The sequence below is a fragment of the Oryctolagus cuniculus genome, chromosome 6 (assembly GCF_964237555.1).
Source record: "Oryctolagus cuniculus chromosome 6, mOryCun1.1, whole genome shotgun sequence".
NCBI classification, from domain to species: domain Eukaryota; kingdom Metazoa; phylum Chordata; class Mammalia; order Lagomorpha; family Leporidae; genus Oryctolagus; species Oryctolagus cuniculus.
The window spans coordinates 70,402,710-70,428,131 of NC_091437.1; positions in this window are offsets into that span (position 1 = coordinate 70,402,710).

Genomic DNA, 25,422 nt, shown 5'->3' on the forward strand with positions numbered 1-25,422 from the left:
CCAATATATGCTGCCAAGTACTTGAATTGTAGCCAAATGAGAGATGTGCAGTTTCTATTTGCATTGCCCTGCACAGGAGAAAGGTGGCGCTCTTTCCATTGGAAGAAAAGCCACTTGTGTCCCTTTTCCTGTCAACTGTCCTTGTCCTTTGCCCATCTTTCTGTTGGAATGTTGGCCATTTCTCCCTCGTTTCCAAGAACAATGTGTACGTTAGGTTTCTTTCGTTTTGATATACTAGGCAGACCACCTACACTTTCCTAGTTGGTATTTGTTTTTCCTTTATCTTGGTTTGCCATGCATGAATTAAGGTTTGTGTGTGGCTGAATATAACAGCCTTTTCATTTATAACTAACGCATTTTGTTTCCGAGTTGGCAGGGCCTTTGCCACGCTTCCCATCTTAACATTATAAAGGAACAGAGACAGAGAGAGAGGAGAGGAGCTCCCAACTGCTAATTTACTTCCCAGTCCTGCAAGTGCCTTGAGATGTGCCAGACTGCAACTGGGAACTGGCAATTCCACCCAGGTCGCCCATGTGAATAGCATGGAACTTGTTATAGGAACCATTGTTTCCCCAGAGGTATTTTAGTAAGAAACTGGAGTTAGGCTCCAGAGATGAGTATCAAAACCAGGTACTCTGATATGAGAAATGGGCATCGGAACTCACCATCAAAGCATCTAAGCCATTAGGCTAAATTCCTTCTCAACCCATGTTTCTTTTGTTAAGAGTATCCCTTGACTGTCACACCCTTACTTCCCACTCCACAAAAGCAAGCATCAGCCTTGGATTTGTTGGGAGCGCAGTGCACCCTCTACTACTAGACGAGACAGGAAAATAGACTACTAGATGTCCATAATTTCTTCCCAAGTGGGATCTTCTAGAGAAAAGACGGAAAGAGCGTTGCCCTGGGTGTACAGCAAAGAGCCCCTGTAGACACTGATTTTCTCTACACAGTGCACAGCCAGCCATGGAATCCTGGATTATTTTATTTCCAGTTTTTCCCAGACACCTTTTATGGAAGCTATACCAACTTGATGCATTTCCTAAACACGGCTTTCGGAACATAGTGATTCTCCCACCATACCTAACTTCACAGCAGCCCTCCCACCTCTCTTCCTCCTCTGTCTCCTTTAGGGGCATCTTCTCTGACAGGAGTAGAATTTACCTAGAACTTATTAACAAAACATGACGGGCTGAATACTATACGTATTTGGAAACTTTGGAATGGCATATACTTCTATGAAAAAGAGTGAGCATTTGGAGATGCATTTCACTGAACAATGATGTATTTCCTTTTTGATGTGTTTCTCTATTTGTTGACAAAGAGTAGCTGTACATATTGATGTGGTATAATGTAATATTGCCCTACATGCATACATTTAAATGATCATATTAGGTCATCCGCATCCACCGCTTCCCTATTCAAGGTTTCTTTGTAGTATGTACATTCAGAAGTCTTTCTTCTAGCTTTTGAGAAAAGACTGTATGTTTGGTGAAGTATTATTACCCTACTATGCACTAGAACACCGGCAGGCTTGTTTTTACAACAAACAAGAGATGAAAGTGCTTTTGAATTCAATGAAAGTAAGGCTTTCTGAGATTTGACTTACGTATGTCTATAGTATCTGTTGCGGTGGAGTGAGTTAACTTTGGAGAAGAACCCAAGGGCGGTGTGACTTTTGCGAGCATGAGACATTCTTCTAGCTTATAATCCATAGATGGTGTCATTCACGTGAAAGTGTGGTAGATCTTTGTGACCAAGTGGTACTGTTAACTCACATACCTCAACTCTTTGAGCAGAGAGGTCCTGCATGGGAAGTCAGTGCACAGTGACCCCTGCTGAGAATTTCAGAATTAGCACATCAGCGAACACCTGAGGATCTTGACCTGAGCTGCCTCAGCTGTGGAAGCCTGTGGAATCCACTGACTCCTTCCATATTTAGACAGGGCCACGGGGAAGAGGAAGTTCTTTTGTGCCTTCTGAATAAAGTGTATCCTTTGTGGATGACCACTTCTTTCTCTTGGGGTCTACCCACAGAAGTGCTTCATGGGGAACCCTGTGTGCCACAGTGTTTTGTCTTCCCATGCCTGACATGCTCTCATAGGTGTTTTAGCCACATCAGAATGTCTTCAGGGTTTATTCTGAGCCAGGGTGTTATTTGAGGTCATTGTCATTCTGGGAGGCTGCTATATGCAATACTTCCCATGTTGGAGCATTCAGTCTGTTTTGATTCTTTCTATTATTATTATTGTTATTATTATTGTTATTATATCTGTGCTCTATTTATTAATATCTAGTATCTATTTTTATAGAAAGCGTTTATTTACTAGATAAATTACATAAGTACAGCTTTCAGATTGTAGCTGTTCTTCCCACCTACCTGCCCTCCCACCCCCAAACCACCCCACCCCCTACTCCCTCTCACATCCCATTCTTCATGAAGATTCATTTTTAATTATCTTTATATAGAGACCAACTCTATACTCAGTAAAGATTTTCACAGCTTGCACCCACACTGACATGCAAAGTGGAAAGTAATGTTTGAAGGCTAGTGTTACCGTGAATTCTCATAGTACACCACGTTAAGGACAGAGGTCCTACAGGAGGAGCAAGTGCACAGTGACTTCTGTTGTTGATTTAACAATTGACACTCTTATTTATGATGTCAGTGATCAGCTGAGGCTCTTGTGACGAGCTGCTAAGGGTATGGATGCCTCTTGAGTTCACAAACTCTGCCCTCGTTTAGATAAGGCCATCCTTCAAGCGGAATTTCTCTCCAGCATTCAGAGAAAGAAGGTACCTCCTTCTTGGATGGCTCCTTCTTTCCCCTGGGATCTCACTCACGGAGAGCTTTCATTTCTACTATCAATTGATAATCTATCTCAGCCAGTTCTCCTTTTTTTTCTTGTTGTAACTTGGCCTTAACTCAAAGAATCTTAGGTTGTTCTTCAAACTTGAGGCAAGAGGATTGGACATAAGACATTGCTTTCAGTATTGTCAGAGTTTTGTATCTTTGTGATTGTGGCAAGTAGCATGCTTACAATTTCCTTTAGATAAATGACCACAGTGGCTGACATACTGATGTGTTTTCTTTTTTCATTGTCAGAAACTCTCACTTCGAAGAGTAACAGTGTGTTGACTGACGTAACTTGGAGTTCCAATGGAAGCGATGTGTCAAATGAAGTGAAGACACACTCTGAATCACATAGGGATAATGGACACGGTTCTAGAATGTAGAGGCTTTGGAACGGGGATATTTTGGGTCTAGAAGATGGGGCCAGTGATGGTAAGTTTCTAATGTTGTCAGAAAGTCAGGTTTTGTTCCATATTGGATTCATTATTGGGCGAAGAATTCATTCTCAAAGTTATTATAGGTTTTGATGTTTTTGTGAGGCTTAGCCTGTGTGCCAAGCCTTTCGAAATGCTTTCTGATGTAATGTTTCTTACAGTAACGACTAAGAGCTAGGACTGGTATTATTGGTAACAACTTGAGTTTGGATGTGTAAACTCTGTTGGGGTTCATTGTTAGATCCCCTTGAGTTCAAAGCCAGTTCTCTGAACTTCTACCGAATGCTACACCCACACTACTGCCTGGCTAACTTGTGGTTATTGGGACAAGACTAGAACAGTGCATGTGTGATGGGAGTGTAACTTTCACCAGTTTTGTTTGCTGTGAGTAGTTTGTGTTGCCTCATGGTTTAGACAGTTGAAAATAGGGTTTCTCAGTCTTGGCACTGTTATCGCTTGGGTCCAGATACCTCTGTCGTGAGGAGGTGGACGTTCCTGTGTGTTGCAGAAAGTTTTAGAGTTTCTCCAACGTCTCCCCAGTACATTACAGTGACAGCATCAGTCCCCGTGGACACTCCCAAAGAGGTCTTCTGAGGTGAGGCATCCCCTGAAGGACACACCCCAGTTGATAGACACAGACAAGAATTGTAGAAATCATGTACTTTTCCAAATCTTAAAAGAGATAGCTTAACTAGACTATTTAGACATCTTAATGCACTCAAAGTAAGCTGGTAACTTTTCATCCTCACCGTTCCTATTAGCGACTTATGCTTAATATGAACAAGTTAGGTTTGTAGAGACAGCCTCTCTAGAAGATGGCCAATATTCTTTTTTTCTTTTGCACTTGGCTGAGTTATTTCCTTTGATATCTGCTGGGTCTTCTGAGCTGAAAATATCCTCCTTTTACAAGGACATTTGGGACTGAGGGCATTCCCTGTTTAGTGGTAAGGACAATCACCTTAATGATGTGAAGTGAAAAAGATCATGGTTTGTACGAAAGGAGGTAAATACAACATGCACAGTTAGCTAGTTACTTGCACAGGCAATGGAGACTCGGCAAGGGTATCCAAGAGCTAACAAATGTGGTTAAGTTTGGTTGGGTGGGGTTACGAGATGCGAGAAACCAAGTGACTAGAAAAGAGGCCAGGGATAACTTTTTCACTGTCTGAATGTAGTTTTAACCTTTATTCAGGAACAGGGCTATACTAACTACTGAGAATACAAATAGTTGTAAACCATTTAATGATTTGAAATGAAGTAAGTTGCAACTTGTGCCTTTTTAGGTGAATTGCATTTCCCTGACTGGGAGCTCGACAGGGACAGGGAAGGTTCTGGTGAATGTAACGAGCTTGAAGATGGCAAGGGTGCCGTGGGTCCCTCAGACTGTGCTTCTTGTGCAAGTCGGCAGTCTTTGACGAGTGATGACAGGCTCTCTGAGTTTGCTAAGGTAAGAATGGATCGTTTCAGAAACTCCTATTCTTTTATAACATATGTTCATCAAGGCCTTTTGGTGTTTCTCCCACCGTTCCTTCTCAGGGATCATCCTTTTCACTCTCAGAGCTTTCTTTTGAGCTCCACACCTTGGTCCTTAACTCACATGCTGGTGCTGTGCTTCTCAACATGGGGAAATATGGAGCTCTCTCCCCCCTGACTCTCCACTGCCAACTAGGCAATGAACTTTGGTTGTCCCTCCAGGGCCCTAGTACAGATATGTCAGGGTTTGCTTAGTTGAGTATGCAGCATTTACATCATTGTAATTCCATAAGGACTCTTGATCATCAAGACCAGTGCTAATTATCATGATGCTCTTGAACAATGAGTTGTGTTACTTGGATTTTTTAAAAAAACGTATTGGTGTGAAAGGCAGTGGGGCCCAGAGATTGTCCATCTGCTGGGTTCATTCCCTGAATGCTCGCAGCAGCCAAGGGCTGGGTCAGGCTGAATCCAGGAGCCTGAAACTGCATTTGGGTCTAGCACTCGTGTGCCAGGGCTCCAGGTACTTGAGGCTTCTCTGACCACCTCTCTGGGTGCACATGAGCAAGAAGGTGGAATCTGAATTGGAGCCAGGACTCAAACCCATGCCCTCTGCCCTGGGGTGTATGCATCCCCAAGTGGCATCTTGACCAATGCGTGAAACACCTGCTCCCCATATTGACCCTTTCTTAGGTCATTTTGCTGAACATTCATAGAATCCTCATATTTCTTCATTGTCTTACAGTCTCATAAACATTTCTATACTTAACAGACTTTCTCTCAGTTTCATTTTCTTGGTGAATGTTTCCCTACCACCTCCTAGTTGCTCCAATGTGGATTCAAGATGCTTTTCTCTTTGTGGATGTTGTCACCCTGGGGTTTCTGTTCCCCATCATTCTAGGAATGTGTTCACTTCTTTGCTGATGGTGCTCCTTGATCTTGCATTTCATGTTTTCCTCAGAGTTTTTTTTTCCACGCTTGATTTTGTAAAAAGTTTTATGTATTTATTTATATTTATTTATTTGACAGGTAGAGTTATCGACAGTGAGAGAGACAGAGACAGAGAGAAAGGTCTTCCTTCTGTTGGTTCACTCCCCAAATGGCCCCCATGGCCTGCGCTGTGCTGATCTGAAGCCAGGAGCCAGGTGCTTCTTCCAGGTCTCCCATGCGGGTGCAGGGCCCAAGCACTTGGGCCATTCTTCACTGCCCTCCCGGGCCACAGCAGAGAGCTGGACTGGAAGAGGGCAACCGGGACTAGAACCCAGCATACATATGGGAAGCCGGCACAGCAGGCAGAGGAATAACCAAGTGAGCTAGGGTGCAGGCCCCTCCACGCTTGATTTTCTGGAGCACATCTTCTGGCAGGTTCTGAGCAATGGCATACAGAAGCATTTTTGATGCTTGGCATCTCTAACTATGCTTTGATCTTACTGTCCTGTAATGTAGGATTGAAAACATGTATGTACTTTTAGGTTGGAAATGGTTTTTCCCAAGTTCTGAAGGCACTGATGCATTGTCTTTCAGCTCAAGGATTTTGTGAGTCAGGCTGAAGCTTCTCATTTTTGATCTTTGAAGGTTTTGGTGTTGCTAGTGGTTTTCAGCAGTTAATTGGGACGTGCTTTGGTATGTTTTTCTGCTTAGCGTTTGTCAAGTGTTTTGGATCTGTGGGGTTCTAGGTGTCGCCAGGACCACCCCCAGGTTTGCTCATCTGTAGGACACTGGAGATGTGGTGTAGAGGCATCTCAGGGCTATAGGGAAAGGAGAGGAAGCTGTGTCATCAATTCCCCATGCTCGTCTCCCAGTAGATTCACCTAACATGGACAAGCTATGGAAGTTGTGCTCTTCTTGGAGAGCTCTAGCTATTCAATGGGCAGGTTTTGACTGGGCTCCTACTCAGTGTTCTCTCTTCCTACCCTGTCCTAGAATCCCAGGCTTCCAGAAGGCAAATCCATATCAGTATAAACTGTACATTTTTGCAGTTTCGGCATACATTGTCCAATGTCTGTTCATTTGTCTAAATAGGAACATGAGATATCTTTCCCATGATCATGGCATATATTTAGAGCACCTGTGGTTTCTGTGGTAGTGTTTTACCATGACCACTGGACCGATCTTTGGTTTTCTTGGCTCAAGTTACTCCTTTAGAACATTATTTGTATTTTAATTGTTTTCAAGATATATTTATTAAAGTAGAGTGACAGGGAGGCTGGGAGAGTGAGAGAGTGACCTCCAATCTGCAGGTTCCCTCTGCAAATGGCTGCAATGGCTGGGAGTGAGCTGATCGAAAGCCTACAAGTGTGCAGGGGCCAAACCATTTGTGCCAAACCCTACTGCTTTCCCAGGCCATAGCAGAGTACTGGATCAGAAGAGGAGCAGCCGGGCCTCGAACAGGCGGCCCCATGGGATGTCGGCACTGTAGGCATCACCTTTCCCTGCTATGCCACAGTGGCAGCCCCTGTGCTTTCATGTTTGAAAGAATTCTGACTCATTGGTTGGAAGGCAGAGACACAGAGATGTTCCAGCTGCTGGTTCGGTCCCCAAATACTTGAGTCAAGTACAGTGTCTCCAACGCAGCATGTGTCTCCAACCTGCGGGGCAGGGACCCAGGTGTTTGAAATATCACTTCCTGTCTCCCAGGCTGTATGTCTCTCCCTGGCCATTAGCAGGGAGCTGGGTAGGAAGCAGAGCAGCTGGGACTCAAACGGGCACCCATGTGGGATGCCTTTGCTGCAGGTGGATACTTCACCTGAATACATACAAATCTCTGTGTATATATATGTATACATCGATGAAATTTTTGTCAGTGTTGGCTTCCCAAGATTGTGCACTTTTATTATGTGCATTTCCCACTGAATCTCACAGGGAATTCTCTCTAGTGACTAGGGCTGAGTTGTGTTCTTGGGACATTTTGCTGGTCACTGGTGACACACATCATTTGGAAAACACTGTATAGAGGGGACCACCATCTGAGCCTAAAGGGCCCTAAGCAGCAAACTCCCAAAGCTCGTGGGAGCAAGTGTAGAAGCAGTGAGAGCGTTGTTCTCGCCAGATACCGATGGATGTATGAATTGCGCTTCAGAACAGACCCTGAGGGACTCTCTCCACGAGACAGCATGGGGCTCCATGTAGGAGCCTCAGAACTGAAAGAGCACTCATGGTGTGGCATCCTTGCATGGGGAGACACACCCCTCTCGAATCTGCATGAATGTCTTTGTCTGTGGATCTAGAGAATGGTCTCTAATTAGCAGGGCAGGGAAGGGATAAAGAGGAAGAAGGACACTCATGGTCTACCATGTATACTACTTTAATGAAAGGCCTAACCAACTGGTACTAATCATGGTGAACTATATACATAGGAAAATCTAGGAGGAATCCGTGAAATTGGTGATGATGTGACCACCCATCTGAGAGAGGGAGGCCAGTCTCCCAGGCACTGGGTTGTTGCTTGGTCGGCGGGGAACGGAGCGAGTGTCACGGTGCAGTCCCCGAGCCCACAGATGAACTCTGCAGCCCCCACTCTCTGCCTGCATGGGGGACTCAGTCATGCTGATGTTCTCCAAGGCCTGATGTTCTTGGCCTTGAGGATGAGGTGGACATTCTAGCAGAGGGGCTGGAGTAGGCAGGACAGGTTGTAGCTGCAGGACACAGAAGCAGCCATGAGTGCACTCTTGCTCATCTCAGGCTCCCTCCAGGGCCCGCCCTGCAGCCGCAGTCCTGGAGCCCCGCACTGCCCATGGGTAAGGCCCTCTGCTGACCAAGGAGCCATGGGTAGCCTTCTCCTCAGTGCACAACAGGAGAACCTTCCCCATCTGCCACCCTGGACATCCCGCAATCCCTGCCCAGCACTCACCTCTTAGTGTCACTGAGCCTCTCCATGGATTGGAACCACAGTGCAAACTCTGCGTCGCGCAGCAAAGTATATTGACTGGCTGCCACCTGGAGCCGCTGCATTTCTTGGAGAACTTTTATCTCCTGGGGCAAGAGGGGCAGAGAGGATGCTGACAGGCCTGCACTGGGACTGCTGGAGGGGCAGACTGTGGCAGGGGCAGGGGGCTGGCCTCTGGGTCTTTTAGCTAGAGAAGCCTTCCCTGGCCATCCCTTCCAGGCTCCAAGCTGTCTTCTGAGTAGCATACACACAGCCCCTCGCCCAGGAAGGAAGTTCTCCTGGATTCCAGTCCCTTAGCCACAGCCTCCCTAGGGATGCTCTCCTCCTTCTGTGTGTATCCATCCCAGTGGAGAGAGCAGACAGACACGCATGGGCTGGAGCCTGGGCTTTCTGCCCAGGGCATCTCTGACCCCTCCATCCCCTCTGTGCCTGGAAGATAGGGCAGAGCTGCTCACCTTTGTCATTTTCAGCATGTTGTTTTTTCCCTGGAAGGCAGAGTCCATCAGAACAGCCCCTGGCCTGTGACTAGCCCCTGGCCCTCCCCTCTGGGTAAGAGGAAGGAAAAGAAGGTGTCCCTGGGACAGGCTGTTAGCTCTGCAGAAGGGGACATGGTGGCTGAGGCTCAGGGAACTGCTGTCCCCACCATGTCTGATGGCAGGCAGGGAAAGTGAGGCCTGGGAATGGATGGGTGCACTGAGGCATGTGGGTGCTGCCTGACCTCACAGGGGCCCAATTTCTCTCCTTCCCTTGGGTGCCACCCAACTCAGAGGCTGAGCAGGCTCAGCCAAGACCTTGTGCAGCTTTGCAGTCAGGGACTCTGGCTATGCAGCTTTAACCGTTGGGGGACAGGGGTGGGCACCTGGTTGCAGGCTCCCGCACTCAGAGGGGATATGCAGGTGAGCCCTCCTCCCTGGGACAGCTTGTGAGGCCTCCGGAGACATGGGCAGCAAGGAGCTGGGGGCTGAGAGCTCAGCCCAGGACCCTCCCCCCAAGCCTCAGGGTCCTGGAGCCTGCCCCACCCATGGCAAGTTCACTCACATCTACGAAGTCCTTCATGGCGATGTCCAGCCTATCCAGATACATGATGAAAGTGCCAAGGAAGGGGACGGCTCCCTGTGCCATGAGGTGGTGGTGGTGGTGAGCAGCTGTTCTCAGGTGCCACCAAGGCCCGGCCCCTGAGATGCACTCCACCCCAGCTGCTGGAGCCCTGGCCACATTCCCCATTGGGAAGCTCCCCGCCCCTAAAGTGCCTTTCCCAATTCTCCCTGCATCCAGCCAACTGCCTCTAGAATCGGACAACCCTGGGAGCCCTGATGGCATGATAACAAGTCAGCTTGTGGGGTGCCAGCCCCAGCTCAGGCCCAAGTCTGCTGGGAGCCCTTCAGCTCAGGCCCTCAGCTCTGGTCTCTCAACTGGGGTCTCTCAGCTACTGTGGTGATGGGCGTGGGCAAACAAGGGAGGCAGAAGGCCCTGCTCCCTTGACATGGGCCCCCAGTGGGAGACAGGAGCCCCTGCCCCCCCCTCCCCAGGCACACTTGCCTTCTTCTGCAGCCACTGCCGCATCTGTGTTCTCTGGGGGTTCTGCTCCCGGGCGGGCAACCTGCAGATCGCCATCTGCCAGGGTCAGGGTCACGTTCAGGGAGATAGTCCTTTCCTGACCGGCCCACATTTGTGCAAACCACCTTGAGCCCTGCCTGTCTGGCTCACTTCCATTGGTATAATGCCCACCCTGCACTCCCCTCCTCCCACAACGTGCTCTGTATGGATTCATGCAGCTCCCACTGGGAAGGTGGCTTTGGGGGATTGACCACGCCTCCCTGTGCCTGCTCCTCAGCTGGAGAGGGTGCTGGCCTCCCCTCCCACCTCAGGTCCCCCTTGCGCTAAGTATCCTTTGACTGACCTGTGCCTCAGCGTGTCCCTGAGAGGAAGCCAGGCCCAGCACCCCATACCCTGCCTCCCTGGATGCACATGAGGCTCCCTGTGCAGACTGAGAGACAGGCTCATGCTGCTTGCTTCTCTCCTCGAGAAGACAGAAGTTCTGCTCCCAGGGCAGCCAGTAAGACCCAATGCTTGGCATCCCACTCGACTGCTCAGCCCCTGGCATTCCCAAGCTGTGCAATGTGTGGGGCAGGCTTGGCAGCCCTCCCCATGGAAGGCTGCAACAGAGAACCCTGTAGCAGGCCTGGTTTCCAAAGGACCTCTAGGGCCCCAGCACAGATGGAAGGAAGCCCTTGCTGCCGCATCCACCTCACAGCCTGGGGGAAGCAGGAACAGCATGGGAGCCAGAGACCTGTGGGTGCTCACAGCCCCCTCTGAGAGCCAAGCTGCTCTCGCTGCAGCCCATTCCCATTGCCCTCTGAGCCCGACTGCATCCCACGACCTGTGAACACAGCCCTCTCTTGGCCTGTTGTCCTAGCAGGCACACCCCAGGTTTTCTTTTCAAGCACACTTTCAGTGACACCAAAAACTCCCCTCTGCCCTGATGCCCTTACAGCCACACCCCTTCCCCTCCTGCCAAGCCCTCACCCCTGTCCCTGAGCCCCCACTTTACCTTCATGGGCACATCTCTGTTGACTTTTTTGTCCTGTGTGCAAAGACGCTGAAATTTCCTGGCACTTTTTCTGTTGTGAGGGGAAAACCAGGAGATATTTGGATGGAATGGTGAGGTGGTGGATCAAACCCCTTTGGTTTAAGAACAAAGATCAGAGGATCCACCCTGCCTGGTAGTATCTTCTGTTTTGATTGTGTGTGTGTATGTGTGTGTGTGTGTGTGTGTGTGTGTGAGTGTTTACAGAGTTGGAGTGCCCAGGCAGGTCCAGTGCTGCGTGGTGCACAGGCGCAAGTATGTAGTTTGGAAGCCACATGTGCCTGACTAATGGAAATGTCATCCTGAGGCAGAAACCCAGTCCTCATGTCCCAGGGCCGCTGAAAGATGGTGCTCCCCACCCCTGCCCCCGGCAGTCCACGCCTCTCCCTGTGTCCCAGGATACCAGCCTCTGTGAGTCTTGGAGGATTAGTGCTTAGGCCCGAGGGTAGTCCCGGGTCCACCAGGTGCTTTGAGGGATGCACACCCACCTGGAGACTTCTCCCCACGTTGTTTTCAGCTGGCGTACCGGGTGGCTCTGCAGAGCGCAGAGGATGGTGTGGACCGAGCAGTAGTTCCGGAGAGCCAGGCACTCCTAGGGCAGGGAGCGGATGAATGGCAGGTAGGTGGCTTGGAGCCCCACCTGAGCCAGGCTCAGCCAGCTGTGCTGACATCCCCCTCATGCATCAGAGAGTTGGCCAGGGAGCCAGAGCAGGTCAGTGATGGGACCCCCTTGAGCCACGCTCACATGGGCTAGATTGGTTTCAACCCATGTCAGGGGCCTAGGCGGGAAGTGAGCATGTAGTTCTGGGACAAGTGAGTGAGATCAGGCCACCTCGTGGATCCCAAGAGCCCAGGGATTGGGCAGGATCTGTGACCACAGACTGTACACCTGAGAGCTGAGGAAGCAAAGTGGCACGTCCCTGCCGTGCAGAGAGGGAGCCCCTGGGACAGCCTCGGCTTACCTTGGCCACCTTGATCCAGTGTTCCACCACGCGGGCCCTGTCCTCTGCTTTCATGCTGGGGTCCCCCAAGCACGTGGTAGTAACACAATGGGCCACGTGGTGGTAGTGGATGATGACAGCGAGAACAGTAGGGGGCAGCTGCGCATTGACCTCCTTGTTCTGCTGGATCCGGATGGAGCTGTGGCACTGATAGGGGACCACATTCTGGAAGAGCTCCTGGGGGCAAGAGGGTATCCCATGGGCACAGCCAGCCTAGCTCGAATGCAGTGAAGCCCAGCCACCCCGGCAAGTGACAGTGCTCGAAGCTGCAGCTCAGGTAGTTTGGCATGCAGCTCCCCAACATGGGAGCAGCTGGGCTATGTGTTCTGCCACTGAGGTCACCTTGCTCCTGCCAGCCCAGATCCCAACCCTCCCAAGCCTTGAGGAAAGAGACAGAGGTGTGTGCTCCCAGGCATCCCGCCCAGTATCTCATCCTTCTGCTCTCTCGGCATCTGCCCTGGAGTCCTTGTCCCTGTGCCAGTGCTGCTCCCTGTGACAACTCCAACAAGGTGCTTGCTGTTTGGGATATGTGTGCTAGGACCCAGGACAGCTGTGGCATCGCAGGCAGATGGGAAGGCAGTGGGTGGACCTGGATGCCCTCCACCTAGGCCCGTCCAGTACCCTGTGGGTCAGATCCAGCCCTACTTTCTGCCAGGCCCATGTCAGTTGATCTGCAGAGTCACTGTGCAGCTGGTGTGGTTTGGGTGCCCTCTCTGCCAGCCATGGGAGAAAGGCAGCCTTGGGAGTGAAGACATTGGTCCAGTCACATAGGTGGTGGGACCTGAAGCCTGAACTGCAGCCAGGCCACTGGATTCTGGTCGGGGCAGCTGTGGGGAGGCTGGTGCCAAAGGGGTGTTCGGGCCTGGCCCTGCCGAGACAAGCCCGCTGCTCACCGCGTCCATCAGTGTGAACTGTTCCGCCAGCAGCTTGGCGGGGAATGTGGTGATGCTAGCCATCTTGCGAGGCTGGTTGTTTGCAGGTCCCGGACATGCGCAGGAGACTTTGGTAGTTGTCTTTGGTGCTGATTCTGTGCATGGTGGCAGCCTCAGTTTTGAAATGGATCCTGTCTCCAGAAGAGGTTCTAGCTCTGTGAGCAGTGGGGAATCTGGCTCTAAAGCCAGTGTTTGGCATGACTGCAGCCTGGCAAATAGAGCAGGAGCTGGGAGAAGAGAAAGGGTCAGCAACATCAAGCACTTTCCAATGGCCTCTCCAAAGCCAGGCGCGATCCCATTGCCTCTAAAGGGGCTCCAGCCCCAAAGCCCACCGAGAGAATCTCGCAGAGTGCAGTGCATCTTACCGACTGCTTCTGCCTGTGTGGGATTTGGGTAGGCCATCCTGACACGCAGAAAGCACGCATGGGTCTGCAGGTCTCCTCTGGGCAAGCGGACCTGCTTGGATCCGACCTTCATCTTTAGAAGCGGGAGATCCGTGCGATCGCAGAATTCGGCCTTGTACTTGGCTTTGCAGCTTTGCAAACAGGAAGCCATGTTCCTGGGGAAGGAGAGTGGGCAGCAGAGTCAGACTTGACCTTACCCTGCTTGCTGCCCTTCCAGGACTCCCTGTGTGGGGTGGGGCACGGAGCCTGCCGGTGAACTCTAGCTTCTTAAAGACAATGCCATGCTTTGCTGTTTTCCAAGGCGATTTCTTGACTGTGAATCCCAAGAGTTACAGAGAGAGAGGGAGAGACACACACCGGGGCAGAGGTCTTGCATCCACTGCTTGACTCCCCGGATGGGCAGTGGACAGCACTGGGCCAGGCTCATGCGGGGAGTGAGGAGCTCCATCCAGGTCTCCCACATGGGTGGCAGAGGTCCAAATGCTTGGACCATGTTCCCCTGGTTTTCCCAGACCCCGAGCAGGGTGCTGAATCTGGACTGCAACAACAGGGACACCAACCAACACCCACAAGGGATTCTGGCATTGCCGGCAGTAGCTTTCCTTTGGATGGCTTCCTTCTCATGTTCCTTTCAGTGCCTTCCCATTCATTCCCATGGTTTTCTCAGGTGGAGGCCCCTAGGCTCTGGCTCTGAGCAGACTTGGGAGTAGGTTGCTCCTGGGATGGTGGGTTGGGTTGGGTGGTCAGGGAGGGTAGGCAAAGCTGGAAGCAACTGCCCTGGGCATGGCTATGTGGGTGTTGTCTGTGAGCCCCAACATGCCCGCTCCTCTGCAGAACGTGTCTGCTCCTATCCATAGCACTGCTCTTCAGCACTTCCTTTGCATGTGCTGGGGCCAGAAGTTGGAGTTGCACCTACTGTCTGCCTCTGCCTTGCCTCAGCCCTCATTTTCCTGCCACTCTTTCGAGTGACAGAAGGCCACATCTGCACCCCAATCTCCCTGCATCTTAGTGTGACATGGGGTTCTCCTTGTGATCAGAGTAGGGGACGTTGCAGCTACTCCCTGAGGAGGTCAGCAAGCCTCAGCTCTGCCGCTGCAGGACAGGACTTGTATAGGATCTCGGCTGTGAGGGTCGGATTCCCCACAACTGTGAGGCCCTTGAATGCTTTGTTCACTGGATTTGTGGCAAGTGTCTGGAAAAGTGCACAAGGGAAGGGCTTCCCATATATGTGTAGAGTGAATGATTCCTTGCAGACCTGCCAGGTCGATGAGGGGTCTGGGCAACTGCTACCAACCCTGAGGGCAGCTGTTCTGTGCATATATCGAGGACAGGAGCAGCTGGAACAAGTAGGAAATGTGGCCGGTACGAAGGCATAGCAGCTTCCAATGCCCCTGCCCACATGTGATGCTGGCAAGACATATCAGGGTTGGCCAGTTCAAGTCTTGGCTGTTGTCCTTGGTGTCCAGCTCCCTGCTAATGAGCCTGGGGAAGTGCCGGATGATGGCCTAAGTAGTTGGACCCCTGGCACCCCTGAGGGGGCCAGATAGAGCTTCAGGCTCCTCAGCCCGGCTTCCCAGAGCCCTGCTTTTTGCAGCCATTTGGGGAGTGACCCAGCAGATAGAAGGACGCATTCTCTCTTTCTCTCAGTCTAACTCTGCCTGTGAAAGAAAACATTTCTGATTCTTGAAAAAGGGGAAAGCAGGATTGCCATCTGGGAGGTTTTCCAACCATAGAGGCACATGGCCGGTTCCCACCTGAGTAGAAACATTGGTTCGTGAGGGTGCAGAGAAAGGAAATCAAGAGGTGTGACGCAGTGTGCCAGTAGCCCTGTCCACAGAGAAAGGCACCCGTTCCATGCCCGCCATGTCTTAAGTCGCTTAGGTCATCTAAAACATGTAAGATTCATCTCTGCATCACCGCAGTGCTGAAAGGCAGCTACCCACCTGTCGAATATCTGGTCTAAGTAATACGGAATGGTGGAGAAGTCGCTGTATGTACACAGGAAGGTGTTGAAGTAGCAGATCCTTTTTCCCAGGGGGCCCGGGACCAGGGCATCCAGCAGCATCTCTTTAGTGTCTGGCTGTAGGGTCCGCATGGCACAGACCTCTGCCAAGTAGAGCATGGACCCATTTCCATACTAGGGAGGACCAGAAAGGACGTGAGTCAGTGGCAGTTCCAGGGAGCACAGGGGAGCAGACACCCGGGTTGGGAGAAAACCCCAGTTGGGGCCAAGAGGCTGAACAGGGACTGAGGGATGAGAAAGTCCTCTGAGGGGGCCAGCAGTGAAAGATGATTCCGTGCCCCTTGGGGGAGCTAGAAATGAGGGCAACTGTGTGATTTGCTTTGCCACCAGACTGCAGAATGGAAACAAGTGGGCGGAGTAGGATATGAAGCCCCAGGGGAGGCTAGATCCTGAAAAGAGCCATAGTCAGAGGTGTCTGCCTGTGGCGTAATGACCACAGGCGTTCTGCCAAGTGACCTGACTTGAGGCATTACAACGACACATGTGTAGAGCCAGTCCCCAGCCAGCCTGGTCCTTGGAGTTTGTCCTCAGCAGGGCATCACTGCCTTTTCAGAGCCGAATTGTGGCCCCCATCCCCAACACACACGTGGGGTTGTTCTGACACCAGAGCACTTGAGTGTGACTGCTGCAGTTGGGCCAGTAGTCCGCAAGGAGGTGATTGACCTTACCCCCAGAAATGGCGTGGGCCCCATCCCATTACCTTGCTGTGCTCATTGGCAGATGCGACAGGAGCACAGAGAAGCCCAGGGGAGCATAGGAAATGAAACTGGGGATGGAGATGGCAATGAGCCCTCCTGAGAAATCACCTTGGCCATGCCCTGACATGCAGCCACCAGAAATGGGAACAGCGACTCCTGTTGGGAGAGCTGCCCAACCTGGGCTCCTGTGCTTTGAGCAGCCTAGCTGACTGTGCTCCGTGAGAGACAGTGAGTCTGTGTCCTACAGCACCGCTGCCGTGGCAATGCAGCTGAATCCCAGTGCTTCCCAGCAGCCATGCAAGTGTGGCCACAGGGGCAATGTCGTCCCATGGAATAGAACAGGTGGGGGCCAGGCTCCAGTCCTGTGTGGTATCTTCAGCCTTTTGGTTGAACCCTCTGCCCTTTTGTGTGGGAAAACCTTCCTGGTAGGATCACTGAGTCCTAAAGCTTGGAGAAGACCTGGAAGGCAGTGGAGCTGACTAAGGACTGCACAGGATTCTTGGACTAGGTGGGCAAACATTCAGCACCATGGCCACACACGATGCTTGTGTGAACAGGGAGTTTCCCAACACCCAGTTGCCAAGGGGCTGAGATTTCTTTGAGAGTGGGATGGGGGTCAGTCACTGAGTGGGAGATCACGAGGCCAAAAGCCAGGGGCGTTCCTCCCTTCAGGATGTGGTTCTAGGCACACCGTGGTCATCTCGTGCCCCAACATGTGGGTACTCCTGGGCCCCTCGCTCCCTCCACACCGGCATTAGCCACGTTGTTGGCCTGACTCACGTGTCCATTGACGATGCCTGTGGCTTCCTCATGTGTTCTGTCTGTGGACTCGAGTGTGGAGCTCTGCAAAGAGAGTGTGTGGCAGCCCAGACCGGAGGCATCAGTGTCGTGCTTGGCTGTCCCCACAGAGAATAATTCCCCCCATGAGGCATTCTGTTACCCAGGTCGGGAAAGTAAGGGCCTCTGTACCCTTGTGCAGCCAGAGAGGTCTCCAGAAGACAAGAGGAGGTCCCCCAACACCCACTTGCCCAACCAGCTGTCCACAAAATAGCATATGAACACGCAAGACACAGGAGGCTCCAACACGTGAATCGTGTTGCTGGGCAGCAAGAGCCCCTCTTCTTCTGCCACTGTCATGGTGAAGGGAGGGGCAAAGAAGACCCAGATGGGGTCACAGGTGATCCCCTGCCAGGACGGGCCTGTTCCGCTACCTGGGGCTGCCTCCTGGGCTGTTCTGTTCCCTGGGGTGGCCTTGCAGTAAGAGGCCACAGACACCCAGTGTGAGAGCGGAGCCAATGTCTCAAGCGCCGGAAAAGGCCAGAGCCTGGCAACGATTGGCAGCAACGAGAGAACATGGTCTTCTCCTGAACGTCTCCCATCAAGTGAGCCGCTAAGGACTGTTGCTATCAGAGTGTAAGTTCTATCACCAAGGAAGTGAGGTCACATCTTCAAAGTTCCATTCTGTGGAGCCTTTCCCTTAAGAAGATATGCCAAGGCCCCTCTGGGCTGCTGCCACAATATCATCCCCTTAACTGTACACAAGGAGACAAACACAGTGCCATTCCTCAGCTCCCTCAAGAGACTTGAATGTAGACAGGGCCCTAAGCCTGCGGACAGACAGACAGCTGGGTCCCAAACCTCCTTTTCGTATCATTTCCAAACACTCTAGCATGTTCCTTCGGGAAAACCCCTAAGAAACAAGCAAGGTATGGAGACCCATGAAAAGCCAAGGTTAGGGACCCAACAGACTCTAAACTGCATCTTGAGTCGTGGATCCTGCCCCTTCGGGAGATGTTGAGGTCACAGCTTAAAGCGCATCTTCCCCGAATACGGGTTCAGTGTCTCTGGCTATGATAGCAGCCATGCCCAAGAACTCCAGAAGAAGGTGAGAGAGCTCACCTGAAAGCCATGCTCCCAAATTGGCATCAGATCTCCCATCTTCAGCATGCAGGGCCCCAGAAACAGGCCACCTTATCGATAGAGCAAAAGACCTCACAGAAAATCACTAGGGCTGGGGGATCAAATACTGGCTAGGAAGCTTCATTGTGACCACAGAGAGTGGCATCCATTTGAAAATAGGTCTGAGCTCATTCAAATTGTCCAGCCTCTTTAGAAGAGTGCAATACTAAGGATGCCTGAGGAAATAGACTCCTTCCAGGTCTGGTTTGCTTGGTGTTTTATGAAAGAATCTCAGAGGACATGGGTGAAATCATTTTCCTCGCTAGGGAGTCAAGTGAGGGACTTGGCATTAGACTTAGCTTGTAATCCCTAGAGTTTTGGGTGAGCTGCTTTCTTTTCCATGTCCTCCAAGCAATAGGAAGAGCCCTAGTCCTCCCTGCTTCAAGCGATAAGACTGGGGAATTAAGAAAGTCATGAACGAGGCCAGGAGTCATTTGGGTACATTTGTAAGATTTATTTATTTAATTTCAAGTCAGTGTTACAGGGAGGCAGAAGAAGACAGACATAGATAGATAGGTAGGTAGGTAGATAGATAGATAGATAGATAAATAGAGTTCTTCCATCCCTTGATTCAGTCCCTAGATGGCCGCAATGATTGGAGCTGTGCCGATGCAATTCCAGCAGCCAGGAGCCTGCTCTGGGTCTCCCAACCGGGTGCCAGAGCCCAAGCATTTGGGCCATCATCCACTGCTTTCCCTGGGCCCAGTAGAGAGCTGGATCAGGAGAGGAGCAGCCGGGACTCAGACCTGCACCCATACGGGATGCCAGCACTGCAGGAGGTGCCTTGACCTATGATGTCGCCATGCCATCCATTGCGCTTTCTGTTTTCAAAGAATTCCTATGTATTGGTTTGAAAGGCAGGGACACAGAGATTTTCCATCTGCTGGTTCAGTCCCCCAAAACTTAAGTCAAATAAAGTGCCTCAGACTCCATTTGGGTCAACAACCTGTGTGGCAGGAACCTGTGGGGAACAATCCGGACTAGACTGAGTTACTGGAATTAAGGCTTATTCTATGCATCTGCTCTCCCACAATATGGCGCTGGGAGAGAAGAAAACAGCTTCTACACAGGTGCCTCCAGTTCAACCAATAAACTGTAGGACTCGCTCCTGATTGGAGGAGAGCAGCGTACTCGGCGTGTGGGCAGCCGAGTTGGGATTGGCGGAGGAGGACTATAAAGGAGGAGAGAGACGGCATGCACAAGGAACATCTAAGGGGAACATCTAAGGCGAACACCTGTGCAGCCCCTGAGAGAGCCGGCCGGCGGTGTGCAGCTCCCCCGCAGAAGTGGGGAATGTGGCAGGGGGAACTGCCCTTCCACGGAGGTGGAAGGGTCGGTAGCCAACCAGGGAAGAACCAGCAGCAAACCCGGGGAGGGCCGAGCAGACGAAAGAACAGCGCAGGGTCCTGTGTCGTTCCTCCACGAAGACGGGGAGCGACAGGAACCCAAGGATTTGAATCATCACTGACTGTCTTTCCAGGCTGTACGTCTTTCCCAGGCCATTAGCAGGGAGCTGGATAGGCAGTGGAGCAGCCGGGCCTCAAACTGGTGCCCATATGCGATGCCATTGATGCAGGCGGGCGCTTAACCTACTACACTACAGTGCCAGCCCCTCCTAATGACTTCTTATCTCTCATTTTCTTTTGTGCATCATCTACAGGTATCTACTGACACATTGCAATGGGAATCTATAAACTATTCACACCTATAAACATTTAGTTTAGACTTCCACTTCATCCACATAGAAGCAATGTAGTTCCAAATGACTTGCTACAAAATACACATGAGATCCGTATAGTCATTGCAAGTTCTGTGATTTTACTTTAAATTTCATTCCAAGTTGTAAAAGTGATTTCTATTCCATGGCGGTAGTGAAGATCCTGTATGTGTCTTTTCCTTTTCTCTTACCCTGGGGCGCTTTGCCACTTTTTGGTTGTTCTGTGTTGCTGCCATGTAGTGTCGATTTGCTTCCAGGAGAGGGCAATAGAGCTTCCCTGTCAGGCAGGTCTAATGCTGATGCTGTCCCTTAACTTGTCCATAAGAAGATGTCATTTTGGTTGGAAGTTTATTCCTTCAGTTATGTGAAGATAAGCTTTCACACGCTTCAGGCCTGTAAAGTTTCTTGTGAGAAACCTGATCGTCTTACCGAATTTGTAGATTCTCATGCATCGCTTTTGATAATTCTCTGGGGGAGGATTCAAGACCTAGAATTCTTGAGAAGGAAATCCTGGTCAACTCTGGTAGATGTTCTTCCACTGAAGTCACCAAAGTATCCCTTTCTACCAGTCATGCCTAGAGAGTGATTTTCTACACATCCTGTGCACCCCCAACTTGCGGTGTGCTCTAAAGGTACTGATGGCCTGCTGTGTGTTCAATACCACCTGCTGTACTTTGTTCCTACTTGCTGTGGGGACAGGACATGTCTGGTTCACAGTGGATACTGTGGGGTTTCAGCTGAAGGGGTTTTCGTGTGTTTCACTGGATCAACCTCCCTGTCTCCCTCCTCCCTGCCTGTCTCTCTGGCACTCTGCCTTTCAAACAGTAAAATAATTTGACCAGCCAATCTATAGCAGCAGAGAGGCCCTAGTTCACTGGTGGGTGCAGTCAGAAAAATTTTCCCAAAAGGCTGTATGCAAGTTTATTGAGAGCTTTAGTCCTGCCCACCACCGCCTTGGCCACCATCTAATAGTGAATCACATCACCTGCAAAGCAAGCTCGAAACCCAGTAGTAGCCAGTTTCCAGTCTCCCTTCCCCCAGCAATTGCAACTGCCAATTAGTTCTCGGTCTGTGAGTATGCTCTAGATGTTTCATAGAGCTAGCATTATAAACTATTCTCTGCTGTGTCTGGATTCCCTCAACTTGCACCATGGTTTCAAGTTTTGCCTATGCGGTAGCCCGTATCAGTACTTGTATTCTACTTCATGCTGAATTCCATCATACGAGTAGACCATATTGTGTTTATTCATTCATCTACTGATGGACACTGGAGCTGTGGTTGTGTTTTGGCTAGTGTGAATCCTGTGAAGTCTTCTGGGTAAATATTTTTCAAACTTGTTTCCGGTTCTTTTAGATAGCTCGTTGAGAATGCAACTGCAGGTTCATGGTTATTTGAATAGCCTCGAGGTGGTTTGGAAGGGGTATCTATCTCATTGCAGACTTGATTTGTGATGGCCAATGACCAATAATAGTGTGTCCTTTCAATATAGCTCTTGTGCTGTTCGTCTTTGGAGAAATGTCTGTCCTTGCCCTTGGCCATTGTTGAAGTGAAGTTGTGGGTGAACATTGTGATGCTGTGCGTTAAGCCAGTTTTGGGAAAGTGACTTCTCTCCTTTTGCTTGCTTTTCCTAATTTGCTCTCATACAAAGGACTTAGCAGACATCGACTGGAATAAATCATCACTCTTGTGGTGGGCATCTGGTCCAGTGATTAAAGTACCACAAGGGGCATTCATATCCCCTTTTGGAGTCCTTGTTCCTCTGTGCTTCTGATAGAAGAGCCTGCAGATGCACTGTGAAACAGACTATGCCCCAACGGATGACAAAATGCCACACAATTCCAAGACCCAGATTGAAGTGCTGGCTCCTGGCTTTGGCTTAGTCCAGCCAGCCCTGGCTGTTGCAGGATTTGGGAAGTGAACCAGGGAATGGAAACTACTCTGTCTTTCCCTCGCTGTCACTCTACCTTTCTATACTAAATCAAGAAATATGAAATATGAACCCAGAAATCTTCCAAGTAAATCAGGAAAGATATTAAAAAATAAAAATACAATGAGGGTCATTAGGCTTTGGGTGAGTTTGTTTCCTTCTGTGTTCTAGAAAGAGGACCATCATCTTTAAATGATATCAGCATTTAGTCCACCTCTAAAGAACTGAGCAGACTGTGAATTTTGTCTATTTTAGAGTATTCACTGTAGAATAATGGTTGGCTTTGATGGATTCTTCGTTCAGTTTTCTTGAGATGTGGAAACACACACAACACACACACACACACACACACACACATTGACAGACACAAGCAAAGTAACGGAGAGAGAGAGAATCTCTATCCACTAATTCACTCTCCAAATACCCACAACGGTCGTGGCTGGGCCTTACTGAAACCGGGGATTGAGGTCCCTGTCAAACAGGCTCCATGTTGTGTTCAGCTGATTTGCTCTCTGGCCCTTCTGCCTTCAGCCTTGCACCATGTGACAATGCAATAGTAAGACCTTCATCAGACAAAGCATGCTGATGCCCTGATGTTGGACTTCCCAGGCGCTCTAGGTGTGAGAACTATAAATTTCTGATCTTCACAGATTATCCAGTTTCAGGCATTGAGTGTTAGCAACACAAACACAGAAACCACATATGCCCCTATACTTGTGGAGTTAACTCCCAGAAGTGACAGTGCCAGTGCAAATGGCAGATCTACTGTAGAACTCTATTGCTAGATTCCCCTTTGATAGAGGTTGCATGGTTTCGCATGTTCATTACCACTCCTCGAGGAGTGTCTTCTTATTCCAATATATGCTGCCAAGTACTTGAATTGTAGCCAAATGAGAGATGTGCAGTTTCTATTTGCATTGCCCTGCACAGGAGAAAGGTGGCGCTCTTTCCATTGGAAGAAAAGCCACTTGTGTCCCTTTTCCTGTCAGCTGTCCTTGTCCTTTGCCCATCTTTCTGTTGGAATGTTGGCCATTTCTCCCTCGTTTCCAAGAACAATGTGTACGTTAGGTTTCTTTCGTTTTGATATACTAGGCAGACCACCTACACTTTCCTAGTTGGTATTTGTTTTTCCTTTATCTTGGTTTGCCATGCATGAATTAAGGTTTGTGTGTGGCTGAATATAACAGCCTTTTCATTTATAACTAACGCATTTTGTTTCCGAGTTGGCAGGGCCTTTGCCACTCTTCCCATCTTAACATTATAAAGGAACAGAGACAGAGAGAGAGGAGAGGAGCTCCCAACTGCTAATTCACTTCCCAGTCCTGCAAGTGCCTTGAGATGTGCCAGACTGCAACTGGGAACTGGCAATTCCACCCAGGTCGCCCATGTGAATAGCATGGAACTTGTTATAGGAACCATTGTTTCCCCAGAGGTATTTTAGTAAGAAACTGGAGTTAGGCTCCAGAGATGAGTATCAAAACCAGGTACTCTGATATGAGAAATGGGCATCGGAACTCACCATCAAAGCATCTAAGCCATTAGGCTAAATTCCTTCTCAACCCATGTTTCTTTTGTTAAGAGTATCCCTTGACTGTCACACCCTTACTTCCCACTCCACAAAAGCAAGCATCAGCCTTGGATTTGTTGGGAGCGCAGTGCACCCTCTACTACTAGACGAGACAGGAAAATAGACTACTAGATGTCCATAATTTCTTCCCAAGTGGGATCTTCTAGAGAAAAGACGGAAAGAGCGTTGCCCTGGGTGTACAGCAAAGAGCCCCTGTAGACACTGATTTTCTCTACACAGTGCACAGCCAGCCATGGAATCCTGGATTATTTTATTTCCAGTTTTTCCCAGACACCTTTTATGGAAGCTATACCAACTTGATGCATTTCCTAAACACGGCTTTCGGAACATAGTGATTCTCCCACCATACCTAACTTCACAGCAGCCCTCCCACCTCTCTTCCTCCTCTGTCTCCTTTAGGGGCATCTTCTCTGACAGGAGTAGAATTTACCTAGAACTTATTAACAAAACATGACGGGCTGAATACTATACGTATTTGGAAACTTTGGAATGGCATATACTTCTATGAAAAAGAGTGAGCATTTGGAGATGCATTTCACTGAACAATGATGTATTTCCTTTTTGATGTGTTTCTCTATTTGTTGACAAAGAGTAGCTGTACATATTGATGTGGTATAATGTAATATTGCCCTACATGCATACATTTAAATGATCATATTAGGTCATCCGCATCCACCGCTTCCCTATTCAAGGTTTCTTTGTAGTATGTACATTCAGAAGTCTTTCTTCTAGCTTTTGAGAAAAGACTGTATGTTTGGTGAAGTATTATTACCCTACTATGCACTAGAACACCGGCAGGCTTGTTTTTACAACAAACAAGAGATGAAAGTGCTTTTGAATTCAATGAAAGTAAGGCTTTCTGAGATTTGACTTACGTATGTCTATAGTATCTGTTGCGGTGGAGTGAGTTAACTTTGGAGAAGAACCCAAGGGCGGTGTGACTTTTGCGAGCATGAGACATTCTTCTAGCTTATAATCCATAGATGGTGTCATTCACGTGAAAGTGTGGTAGATCTTTGTGACCAAGTGGTACTGTTAACTCACATACCTCAACTCTTTGAGCAGAGAGGTCCTGCATGGGAAGTCAGTGCACAGTGACCCCTGTTGAGAATTTCAGAATTAGCACATCAGCGAACACCTGAGGATCTTGACCTGAGCTGCCTCAGCTGTGGAAGCCTGTGGAATCCACTGACTCCTTCCATATTTAGACAGGGCCACGGGGAAGAGGAAGTTCTTTTGTGCCTTCTGAATAAAGTGTATCCTTTGTGGATGACCACTTCTTTCTCTTGGGGTCTACCCACAGAAGTGCTTCATGGGGAACCCTGTGTGCCACAGTGTTTTGTCTTCCCATGCCTGACATGCTCTCATAGGTGTTTTAGCCACATCAGAATGTCTTCAGGGTTGATTCTGAGCCAGGGTGTTATTTGAGGTCATTGTCATTCTGGGAGGCTGCTATATGCAATACTTCCCATGTTGGAGCATTCAGTCTGTTTTGATTCTTTCTATTATTATTATTGTTGTTATTATTGTTATTATATCTGTGCTCTATTTATTAATATCTAGTATCTATTTTTATAGAAAGCTTTTATTTACTAGATAAATTACATAAGTACAGCTTTCAGATTGTAGCTGTTCTTCCCACCTACCTGCCCTCCCACCCCCAAACCACCCCACCCCCTACTCCCTCTCGCATCCCATTCTTCATGAAGATTCATTTTTAATTATCTTTATATAGAGACCAACTCTATACTCAGTAAAGATTTTCACAGCTTGCACCCACACTGACATGCAAAGTGGAAAGTAATGTTTGAAGGCTAGTGTTACCGTGAATTCTCATAGTACACCACGTTAAGGACAGAGGTCCTACAGGAGGAGCAAGTGCACAGTGACTTCTGTTGTTGATTTAATAATTGACACTCTTATTTATGATGTCAGTGA